Here is a 12,630-nt window from a genome sequence, read left to right on the forward strand (position 1 = left end):
GGAGTCAGGAGGACCTGATTTCAAATTTGACCTCAGACACTTGACACACTTACTAGCTGTGTGACCTTGGACAAGTCACTTAACCCCAATTGCCTTGCCTTCCCCCTCCAAAAAAAAAAAAAAAGAAAGCCAGGAATTCTAAGAGAAGAGGTAAGAATGAAAGGGTTGTTGCAAAGGGTAAAGACAGAAGTGGAATGTAATGTGTATGGAGCAGAGTAATGTGTAAGACTGGAAGGATGGAAAGGGAAAGGTATGCCAAACAGAGGTCTGATTTGATTTTAGAGGTTAAATAGGGAGCTACTCTTGCCACTAATCTGCTACATATTTTGACTTATTGGAACGGAAGCTCCTTGAGGGCAGTGATTGGTTTGCTTACCTTTATTTATATCTCCTAAAGCACAGTGCCTTTAGTAAGTGTTTAATAAATGCTTTTACATTTTACATTCATTCATTCATTCACAGGGTAGGGGACTGATACATTCAGACCTACGTTTTAGGAAAATCCCTTTGGATCAGTATGGAAATTAGATTGGAGTGAGAAGAGACTTGGGGCCAATTAGAAGGTTATTTTAATTGTCCAGGTAAGAAGTGATGAGGGTTTGAATGAGAGTGGTGGTTTTGTGAGAGGACACACATATGAGAGATATTTCAGAGATAAAAGTGACACAAGATTGGTTGATTCATTAGAAAAATGGGGTGAGAGTAAGGAGTTGAGAATGACATTGAAGTTGTGAGCCTGAGTGTCTGGGAGGGAGATGATGCCCTCAACAGTAATAGGAAAGTCAGAGAGAGAGAAGGGTTTGGGGGGGGAAAGAGAATGCTCCCTTGGACATGCTGAGTTTGAGATTTCTATGTGACATCCAGCTTGAAATATCCAAGAGGTAGTTAGGAAACTGGAGTTCAGGACAGAGAATGGTGTTGGACACATAGATTTGGAATCTTCTAAAAAAAAGATAAGTGAACCCATGGGAGCTGATGAGTTCAACAGAGAAAAAATGTAGGGAAAAGAGAAGAAAGCCCAAGACAGAGCCTTGGGATACATTCACAGTTAGTGGTCATGACATGAATAAAGATCCAGCAAAGGAGACTGAGAGGCAGTCAGACAGATAGGACAACAGCAGAGGGAGAGCAGAGTGTCAAAAACCCAGGGAGGAAAGAGTATCCAGAAAAAGAAGATGGTCAACAGTTATTAACCAGTCTGTGACTTTATAGGTGTTGGGAACTTCCAGTGAGACAGTTCCTCTCTGAATGAAGATTGATATCTTTCTTACAATTTATAGTCTTTAAAAAATCTATTTAATATTTTTACTCAATTACATGAAAAACAATTTTTAATTCACTTAAAAAATTTGAATTCCAAATTCTGTCCCTCTCCTCTCCCCTGATTTAGAAGGCAAACAATTTGATAGAGGGTATAGAGGTGTAGTCATGCAAAACATATTTCCATATTAGTCATGTTTTGAAATAAAATTACCAAAAAAACCCCAAGAAAAATAAAGTAAGTTTTAAAAAAATATGCTTTGGATTGCACTCAGACTACATCAGTTTTTTTCTGCAGAAATCCTGCGGAATTGTTGTGGATCATTGTATAGCTGAGAAAAGCTACATCATTTATTGTTGATCGCTGTAGAATATGAAATTTATAGTCTAAAATAGCTGCTTGGGGCCCTAAGACCATTAAGTGAATTGCCCAGAATTTTATAATTATTTAGTGACTAGGAGATAGGGACTAATTCAGTGATTTAGTTGACCCAGAGAACCCCCACATAAGGAAATCCTCTTTACCAATGCCGGGTAGTGCCTTCTCTGTAAAGAAGTCTTAAAAGAGTTCCCTAGATTTTAAAACTTTGAAGTAGACACTGCAGGTAATATCATCTTTGCAGGTAAGGAAACTGAAGCTAAGTTTGGGAGATTTGTCCACATTTATACAATTAGAAAAAAATGAAACATTTAAATATAAAAAACTAATAATTAAATGGTGTGTCTAGGATCACACAAGCAGGCATGTATAAGAGACAAAACTTGGAACATAGGTCTTCTGGTTCCAAAGCCAATACTTGAACTCCATGCCATGATGCCTCTCTATTTATAGAGGATCCCACATATATACATACACAATACATATACATAAATATCTGCAATGGCTAGACAGAACAAGGCAAACTGTGCATATAAAAACAGTAGATATATAGGCATACAGACATAGGGATAGGCAGGCAGATATGAGGGGAGATGCACAGGCGTGCAAACCTTAGGATCTTAGTCTTTCTGCCTTGTGACAATAAGATAAACTGACATTAATATAGCCTTTTAAAGTTTGTAAAGCATTTTACATATATTAATTCATTTAAAACTCACAAGGCTGTGTAGGAAGTAAGAAGTAGAAGTCTCTGTTTTGTAAATGAGGAAATTAAGAATCAGTGAATTTGCCCATGTTTACACAACTACTCAGTCACAGAGGTGGTTTGGAACCCTGGGTCTATCTGGATATCCATCAATAAAACAATAAGTATTTATTATATTTTATTGTAGACTTTTATTATTGCAAATTATATATGTATTACTATTATATATATCCACTATCCCAAGCTGGATACTTATGGCCAGACACACAGATAGACGGTGGACAGGAGAGCATTCAGATAGGCAAACACAGACAGGTGTACAGACACACCTGAACGGTAAGGCATGCCACTGTATGACAACTCCTGTGCAAATACGGTCTAACGCAAGCTATCTTTTTCAGCCTGCTAGACTATAAACTCCATGAGGGATGAGAGGCTGTCTTGTTTTATTTGTGCATCCCCAGCAGCCGGGACAGTACGTTGCACGTGTTCATAGAACTGAAGGAACACGAAGGCTGACAGCACCGTGGTACGTAAGTCCGAAGCTGCCGCAGGAACGGCTTTCTCAATCTTGATTGGTTAGGCCCCTAGGGGCGTGGTCCTGGCTCAGGTGTCTCTAATTGGGTGTGGTACTGAGGCCGGAAGGATGGTACATCTAGGAATTCAGGTCGCGGGTGGAACGGTGGGACACCGCCCCCCTTTGCCACTAGTTCTAGCCTTGGTCTCTATCCCCACAATGCCCTGCGGTCACAGCCGTCCCGGCGCACTGCAACCGAACTTGACCTCCGTTCCAACCTCCCTAGTACAATTTCTCATTTTCTATTGGTGCTTCTCACTGCTACTCCGTAGCCCATCATTCCCGTTGGGTAGCTTTTACCTATCCTTGTTCAATCCTTTTGAAATCCCGCCTTCCCCGGAAAGGTTCCCATTTCTGAGGTCAACTCTCCCTCTTCGATTGGACAATCGGCGCCGGACCCAGCGGGGATTGGTTGCATGTGCCACTGCTCTCGCGCAGTTACCAGGCAGCGGCGTACGTTGCACCTGGTTACCACGTCAGTGAACTGACAGGGAAGGGAGCCGGTTTCTCCGCCAGTCCCAGGGCCCGAATCGTCACTGCTGCTGCTGTCGCTGGCTCCATCTCACCCTGGGCTCACTGAGTCTTGTCTCTGGGCACCGATTCCCATCCCTTTTCCCTCCCCGTCGCAGGGTCTGGGGAACTGTTCGGGGCCTCCGCCGGCTCCCGGGCCGGACATGAATTGTGGCCGCCGGCCCTGGGACTAGGCCTCGCCATTTTGGATCCGGTGACAGGTCAGCGAGAGCTTTTCCCGGGAAAAGCCCCCAGGGTCTCCAGGGCCGGGCCTCTGTTGCGCCAGAGAGCGAGGGAAGCACGAGCCTCCGGTTGGGTCATAGCGGGGAAAGAGGGGCATTGTGGGAAGGAATTTGGAAGGCGATCTTGGGGGCAAAGGTTAACTAGCCCTCTCCGGGAGGGCCTATTATGCCTTGTGAGTCCTCTGGCCACTTACCCACACCCCCTGAAAGGTGCTCGAATCCCGCTTCAGTACTTCCACTCGGTCCCAGGTGCTGTCCGCTCTAAAGCAAGGCTTCGCCTACGGAAAGAGAGGCCGAGGCTGGGCCTACGCGTGCCCTGGCTCCTCTCACCAGCTTAAAACAAACAACCCAAATCCTCAGAGAGGGGTTTCTTCTAACAAAGCTTCAGCATTCAGAGGGTGGAGCCCCGACATTCTCCAGAGCCTGTGCGCTACCCTTCCGCGTAGGACTGCTCTAGAACAGGCAAGGGAAATGAGAGGCATGCCAGGCAAGGGGTTTGGGATGAACATTTATATTGCAGCTCTGCTTCCAGGTATAGAATGGAAACTGTGGGCCTAGATTTTTATTTTAATGGCCTTAGAGCAGATTATTTAGCTTTCCTCCTTTTATGGCAATAATTTCTTTTGGCTTTTTAGTTTCCCTTCAGTAATTCTCTACATTCCTTCTTGACATCTGGTTGTCTAAGTGGTGAAGAAGTTTCAGCTTCAGAAAAACCTCAAGAGTAGTAGCATGTCTAAGACAGAGAGAGGGGGAGAGAGACAGAGACAGAGAAAAGGGTTCCAATTCTGTTTGTAACTGCTGATCCTCTTTTTTTTTTTGTGAGTGAAAGCAAGATTTAGACAATTCACCAATTTAGACATGTTGGGGCCAGGGCACAGGACAGTTGATAGAACTAGGCCTAAAGCTTTGTGCCAGGCACTGGTGACAGAAGCAGTTCAGGTTGTGGCAATATTTTAGACTGATAGGTTGAGGTTTTTTTAGAAAGTATAGAATCTATGGCTCATCTTGAAAATGTGAATTCAGTAGTGTAGTTCTCTACAAGAAGTTTTGAACAGGTCATGCAGGAATTTGCATTTATTCAGAAATTCTGGAAGGCATTGAGCTAGATTCTGTGGGAATTACAGTTATTTTAGTATTTCTCTTTCTTAGTTGTCATTGTGATCAGTTTGTAGTACTTCTTTATGACAGCAGTACAAAACTTGGAAAGCCTGAAGTAATATAACAGGATTTGGGTGCGATCAAGAATTGCAGTGTTGGCCATCAGAAGCACAGCAATGAAGATAAGACTGTGTACTGGTGGCTGAAGGGAATGGTGTCTGAGATTTTGAAGTGATTGGAATCATAGAATGACAGGATCACATAATTTGCAAGAGCCTTAGAAACTATTTAGGCCAACTGGTACCTGAACAAGAAGCTCTGCATATTACTTGTCAACATTTATTTGAAGACCTTCCTTGAAGGGGTAACCCACTTTATCCTAAGACAGCCCATTCCACCTTGGATAGACCTTAACTGTTAGAAAGTTTTTATTTACTTCTCTGGAGCTTCTGTCTTTTGCTCCTATTTCTACCCTCTGGGGCCAACAGAGCAAACTTTATTCCACTTACATGGGACAGCTCTTTAGATACTAGAAGACATCTCTCATATCCCCCTATCCCCACCCCAAATCTTCTCTTCTCCAAACTAAACATTCTTAGCTTCTTCCGTAGCCGTTCACATGGGAGAACCTTGAAATTCTTCATTATCCTGGTCATCCTACAGTTCATCAGTGACCTTCCTAAAATGTGGCATATACTACTGAAAATAATCAACTTATGGTCCAACTATGGCAGTGGAACTGTCACCTTCTTGGACCTCGTCACCATACTTATTATATTTTAGCCAAACGTTATTACCTTATTTGGTTGCCATTTAGTGCCATTGCACTCACACTTTGCTAAAACTATCAGATTTTTCTAAGAAAAGACTAACTAGCCATACCTCTTTCATCTTGTGTTTGTGAAGTTGATTTTTGAACCCAAGTGAATTTACATTTAATTTCATTTTATTAACCAGTCTCATGTTGTAGCCTGTCATGTTCTTTTTGGATTCTGATTTTGTTCGTCACATCTAACCATTGTGTTCTCTGTCCCTCAGAGTTTTGTGTCATCATCATATTTGATAATCACATACTTTTCTCTAAGTCATTATTAATTGAAGAAGAAAAGGAAGAAGAAGAATTTATTAAACAGCACAGGGCAAAGCATAGATCCCTGTGGTACATCACTAGATACCTCCTTCCAAGTTGACATTAAACCATTGATGACTACTTTTTTTGGCTTTGCTTTTTTTTTTTTTTTGGAGGGGGGAAGGCAGGGCAATTGAGGTTAAGTGACTTGCCCAAGGTCACACGGCTAGTACGTGTTAAGTGTCTGAGGTTGGCTTTGAACTCAGGTCCTCCTGACTCCAGTGCCAATGCTCTATTCACTGGGCCACCTAACCACCCCATGACTAATTTTTTTTGTTAATCCATTCAACTAGATTAGACTCTCTTGTTGTACTATTTATTATCTATCCCACATGTCTCCATAGTGTCCACAAGAGTAGAATAAGAGACTTTGTAAAATGCTTTGCTAAAATCTAGATAAACTATATAGTGTTTGATCTACCAGCCTGGTAACCCTATCAGTGAGGGAAATGAGGTTAGTCTGGTATGACCTGTTCTTGATGAAGCTGTGCTGGCTCACTGTCATCACCACTTCCTTTTTTAGATGTTTACTACCCATCCCTTATATGTTTTAGAATTTTGCCAGGAATTGAAGTCAAAGTCACTAGTCTGTAGTTGGCAGATGCCACTGTTTTCTTTTTGAAAATTAGAACATATTCCTTGGCCCCTTTTCTGTTCTCCATGATCTTTCTCATTTTAAAGTATACATTACATTTAGCCTATTATTAGCAAAATTGCCCTATTTATGTCACTTTCTTAACTTTTTTTGTTCACTGTTTTAAATATTTTTCTGATGCCCTTTTCTTTTAATATTTACTGATTCTGCCACTATCCACTAATTCTATCTTCATCCCCATTCCAAAGCCTTCCCTTGTAACAAATAATTATAGTCAAACAAACCATTGGCCATGTCTGAAAATATATGTCTCTCTTGGCACCTCTTTGCCAAGAGGCCTTCTATGATTTTTCAGATATTATAGACAGTGGCTCAGAAATCAAAATCTCATAAGTTTTTTCAGGACAACTCTGGGTTGTAGTTTATCTGGGCCAGGTGAGTTGAACTCATCAAGAACAACTAGGCTCTCTCTTGCTGTCTTATTAATCTTGAATTTTAATTCCCTGGTAGTAATTTTTGTCCTGTCCTTTCCAGTTCGAAGATCATTATGCTTGGTAGAGAAAAAAAGAAATTAAAAGTTGATTACTTCTTTCTGTCATCTGTTATCATCATCCCTTCTACCCTGAGCAGCAGTCCAACTTTCCTCACCAATCTCAGCTCACTCTGACTTGTAGCACTCCTCATACTCTTATTATAGGATTATAGCACACTTTTACACTCATTTTCCTTTACTTATCTTTTCTTCCATCTTCTATGTCTTTTTAAAAAAAATGTATGTTCCCTACATTTTGTTAATTTTTAAAAACTCACCTTCCTTTCCCCTGCCATTGGAATTCTTTCTCTTTATATCTTTAAAAGGTAATCCCTAAGATCCCCCCCTCTTTCCTAGGCAGACTTCCCCTGTAGAATTTTAGTTTATGGGATCTTATGTATCTTTTCTCTGAACTTTTTGAAATTTATTTCTCGAAATCCAGGGTACATTTGTTTTTACTCGCATTCTCAAATCAGTTTAAAGATAGAGCAGTTACTTCCCCAAAAAGTTCCTGTCATTTCTACCCCAGCAGTCAATTTTTTTGTGTTATTGAATATTAGGTTTGGTATAATAGTTCCCTTTATTGGTTCTTTTACCTATTGAAAGATAGACTCAAGCCAGGAAATTATTAGCTGCTTTGCTTCTGGTAGAGAGAATGGACCAGCAGATGCCTATTTCAGAAGTGTAGTTCTTCATCCCCAAGTGGCCCACAAAACTACCTAATATGGCTGGAACCAAATTAAGATGTAATTGGGAATTGTTGAAAAAATAAAAATAAAACATTTAGATAATATTAATTTGTGGTTTTCGAAGTCAATATGCAGCTGTAGAGATCTGTTTCTATTGGAATTCAACACCACTAGCTTATAAAACTGAAGGTCCTTTCAACACTATCATTTCTTGATGCCACGCCTGTAATCTGTTTCCTGAACTTGTCCTTTTCTTACCAGGTGGTCTGTACATTCTGAGAACAATATTCCTTCTGTTTCTACTTCCATTGATATTTTTTTCTTTTTTGGGGGGAGAGGGGGAAGGCAGGGCAATTGGGGTTAAGTGATTTGCCCAAGATCACACAGCTAGTAAGTGTTGAGTGTCTGAGGCTGCATTTGAATTCAGGTCTTCCTGACTTCAGGGCCGGTGCTCTATTCACTGCGACACCTAGCCACCCCTCCATTGATTTTTTAAAATAAATTTTTATTTGTCTTTTTATCACCATAATTTCCCCTAAATATCTCTCCCCTTTGCCCTCCTATAACAGTGTTTTTTCAAAGACAACAGAAAAAGAAGAGAATATATCAGTATAACTAATCCATATATTCAGAAAATTTAAAATACTTGCTATGTCTTTGCAAAGGGATGGAATAAGGGTTTCTTCTCCTATCCTGAGTCATTCTTGTTCTTTATAATTTTGCAACATTCACTTTTGATTTATTTTGGTGGTTATTTACATTGTTGTAGTCATTGTGTATATTGTTTCTCTTGGCTCTGCTTACTTTACTCTGCATGAGACCTCCATTGATTTTTGTAATTAAAATTTTTTTCAGTCAGCAAAAATCCACCTTCCCTTCCTCCCATCTCATTTCCCCAGACTCCAAATGAGAAAAAAAAAGAAAAACAAAACTATTACAAACATGTATATCCAAGCAAAACAAATTAACATTTGGTTGTGTCAAAAAAAATTGTTTTATTTTATACTCCGAGTCTTTCACCTCTCTGTCAGGAGGTTGGGAGTATGTTTCATCATTAAAGTCTTCTGAAATTATAATTGGTCATCACACTTATCAGAGTTCCTGATTCCTTCCAAATTGTTTGACTTTGTCATATTTTTGCCATTGTATAAATTGTTGTCCAGTTATTGCTCACATCACTTTTAATCAGTTCATACAAGTCTTTCCAGGTTTCCCTTACATTTCTTACAGCATAATAGTATTCATTATGTTTATATACTATAACTTGTTCATCCATTCCCAAATTGTTGGACACCTCCTCGGTTTCTAATTCTTTGCCACCTCAAAAAAGGAGGTATAAATATTTTTGTACCTCCTTAGAGTTCTATATTTTAAGTTGTGGTCCAGAAATCTACATAATTATCATCTTCTTGTCCAGCAATGCCCAGCAACTAACCCCAACTAGTTATTCTAAAACCAGGAGCATGAAACTTATTAATTTAAAATTAATGGGAGGAAAATGGTTATAGGGAACAAATACTTAGATTTTAATTGATAAGCCTGAGTTTGGCAGTTTTCTTAAGAGGAATTTAACTAAACTGGAAAATGAAATAGAAGTCTATTTAGTCCATTAATGAGTTTTCCTCACTTTTGTAGGGTATTGCCTTGGTTAAATTGGCATCTGTTTCATAGTAGGCTATCTAGTTTATTGAATGGACAGGGCTAATAAATGCAACTTGTGGATAATAGCATACTTGCTGGGCCTGCGCAGTATCTATTTAAGCTGTAGAAGGTTTTCCTTTTCTTTGAGGAAAAGGTTCAAATGGGAATAGTTCTGTCCTTTAAAACAGGAAGCTTGGCTGTTCTAAGGCCTTTGAAATGTTGGCTCTAGATAGACGGCGTGTTCAGTTCTAGGTTGAAGTTGGTATTCCTTGGTACCCTTGAGTGCCCAGATTGTAGACTAATTTACTTTTGAATAGTTAGACACAATGGAAAGCCCATGACAGAGTGTTGGGGGCCATTCAAGTGGGTATAAGATGGATGAAGAACCTGCAAAGAAGACTGGGAAGGAGCAGTTGGACAAATAGGAAGAGAACCAGGAGAGTGGAGACAGTATCTAGTAGGAGATGATCAGCAATGTTATATGCTGTGAAGTTAAGAAGGATGAAGACTGAGTCCACTAGATTTGGCAATTAAGAGATCATTGGTAACTTTGAAGAGAGTTGTTAGTGGAATGATGAATTTGGAAGCTAGATTGCAGAGGGTTTAGCAATGAATGGGAGGAGAGGAAGTGGAGCCACCAAGGGTGGACAGCTCTCTCAAGGAGCATAGCCATGAAGGGGAGAAGAATTATAGGGTAATCCGCAGAAGTGATAAGTAAGGACTTTTTTTTAAGCATGGAGGAACATGAGCTTGTTTATAGGCGGAAAGACCCAGTAGAGAGGGAGAGACTGAATGCGAGAAAAAGCTTGGGGATGATAATGGGGACAGTTTGCTGGAGAAGTTGGGATGGGATAGGATTGGGTGCATGTAGAAGAGTTGGTTTTGGCAAGAGGGACGTCCTCTTAATTTTAGAATGAAGAAGGAGAGAATGGGGAAAGATGTATCAGTGATGTGTGATGAAGAGAGAGTATAGGAAAGCTTTAGGCAAATGGTCTCATTTTTTTCGGTGAAATCTGAGGTGAGGTCCTCAATGAAGTGTGTGGCAGAAATACTATGGGAGGTTTGAGGAGAGATAAGTTTTAGAACAGTCTTTGTAGAAAATGGAATAGTGAATCAATTAAAATGAATAGAACATTTATATTGAGGTCCCAGTTGCGATTAGATAATATAAATTTCTACTCGACTTAGTTCTCATAGTTTTGACATTTCCTCCTACTTTGTCCAATATTGCACGTGAACAGGAGCAATGATAATAGTAGCTAGCGTTTATGCAGAGCCTTAAGATTTGCAAAATGCTGTACGTGTTATCTCATTTGATCCTCACACTAAACCTTTTAGTTAAGGTGCTGTTATTACCTGCATTTTAGAGATGAGGAAAGTGAGGCTGAGAGGATTTAAGTGATTTACCCATGGTCACACAGCTAGTGAGGCAGGATTTGCATTTAGACCTTTCTGACTCCCAGTCGCAGCACTCTATCCACTGGGCCATTTAGCTGCCTCTGGTGGTGGATGTTGGGAGTAATTCAAGTTTGGGTATTGGCAAGGTATGATAGACAATAGGTCTAGGAGGAAAGAAATTCTAGTATAGAATTGAGTTGGTTCACTCAACCAAGGGATTAAGAGTATGAAGGAAGGAGAGTGTTATGAATGCCTGGGAAAGAATAGAGGGGTGCAGGGAATGGAGTGATAATCCAGTACTGGGTTAGGAGTTGCTAAGCTTCAGGAAAGATGGCATGATAAAAGATTATGATCAGATAAAGGAATTTTGGAGTTCATGAACTAGGAATAGAATAATTGTGGGGAATGACCTCTGTTTCTAAGGTGGAATGGAAGAGTAGGTCATGGGAATTGAATAGATTGAAGAACTGGGAATTTAGAGTATCAGAAAGAACATCTGTATGTTGAAATCTTTTTAATTGAGGGCTGGAGTTAGGGAGGGAGTGGGGAGAGAGACACACACACAAAGACAGAGAGAGAGATTGTGAGCCAAGCCCTGAATTCATTGCTTTAAGAAATAGAATGTTATGGGGGTTGTTAGATAATAACTAGCAGGATGTTGATTGGGTAATGTATTTGTATGTTGTGAATCTCAAGGTAGGAGAGGTTATTTATTGAAAGTGGGAGATGTAGTGTCTGGAAGTAGAAATAGGGAGCAAGAAGTATTGCAGCATGGTAATATACTCACTGAGGAGTGAGTCCAGCCAGAGTATCAATCACTAGAGATAGGTCCACAGAAGAGAAGCATATGATTAGACATTTGAGGTCCTTCGTTGACCTTTAAGTTCTTGGCAGGTAGTGATGTTATGTCTTGTGAGGCCCCAAGAGACCTGTCTCACAGAAGGTCTAAGCAGGCAAACATATGGGAGCCTGGTCAGGAGGATGGGTTTGCCTTGCTTTCTTGGTAGAAGATCCTGTGGGGCATGAAATAGAAGAGGTCTTGTCCCTAGAGGGCAGCTTAGTACTAGAGATGGTTTGGGGCAGAACCCCACTGAAGTTGGGGAGGTGACATAGACTAAACCATCTTTTCCCCATGCCCATGGTCCTGAGGCAGCACTCAACTTGAAAATGGTATGGTTTGCTATTCCTGTAATTGTTTGTTCATATCCTTCGACCACTCATCCATTCATTGGGGCGTGACTTTTAGGGTTATGCACTTAAAATTTTACTAAGATTTTTGGAGTACCCTGTATGTTTGTGTCAGTACCTTATTTATTTTGTATAAACACGAATTACTCTTGGAGATATTTATAAAGATTTTCCCCAAATATTGCCTTTCCCATTCTAGTTACATCAAATTTGTCTGTGCAGAAATCTTTAAATTTTTTTTTGAATCAAAATTATCCATATTATCTTTTGTGATAGCCTTCATCTAGTGTTTGGTTAATATTTCTCCCCTTAGACATAGTTGTAAAAAATACCTTATCTGGTTTTCTTCTAATATTTTTATGGTATATCTTTAGTATCAAGGTTGCTTATCCATTTTAAATTGTGATGGTGAAACCTTAGAAACCTTTCAAATCTTGGGTCTTCAGAGATTTGGGCAGTCTAGGGAAAGGAAAAGCTACTGAGCCATGTCCTGTCCATTCAGTTCTCTAGTACTAGCCATTTCCCTTCTAGCCAGTCTGTCAGTCATTTAATTTGGGCATTTTATATTTTTGTAGATATTCATCTATCTAATTTAAATCACCAGTTTTATTGGCATATAATTGGGCAAAATATTTTCTAATAACCTTTATTCTTCATTAGTTGTGAATTCACCTTTTTATTTTTGA

General features: G+C 39.9%; 1 protein-coding gene across 7 annotated transcripts in view; it reads left to right on the forward strand.

The window, feature by feature from the left end:
• Positions 1 to 3,327: 3,327 nt before the first annotated feature.
• GBF1 (golgi brefeldin A resistant guanine nucleotide exchange factor 1) overlaps positions 3,328 to 12,630 on the forward strand; it is a 141,100-nt gene continuing 131,797 nt past the window's right edge. For 5 of the 7 annotated variants that reach the window (XM_069098817.1, XM_069098819.1, XM_069098818.1 and 2 more), the window contains exon 1: positions 3,328 to 3,653. The gene's annotated coding sequence lies outside the window, so the exon portion shown is untranslated. The remainder of the gene's footprint in view (positions 3,654 to 12,630) is intronic. The other 2 variants (XM_069098823.1, XM_069098824.1) reach the window with 1 other exon arrangement.

The sequence above is a fragment of the Petaurus breviceps genome, unplaced genomic scaffold, assembly GCF_028583685.1.
Source record: "Petaurus breviceps papuanus isolate PSGF00001 unplaced genomic scaffold, PetGlider_PUasm1.0 37, whole genome shotgun sequence".
Lineage (NCBI taxonomy): Eukaryota > Metazoa > Chordata > Mammalia > Diprotodontia > Petauridae > Petaurus > Petaurus breviceps.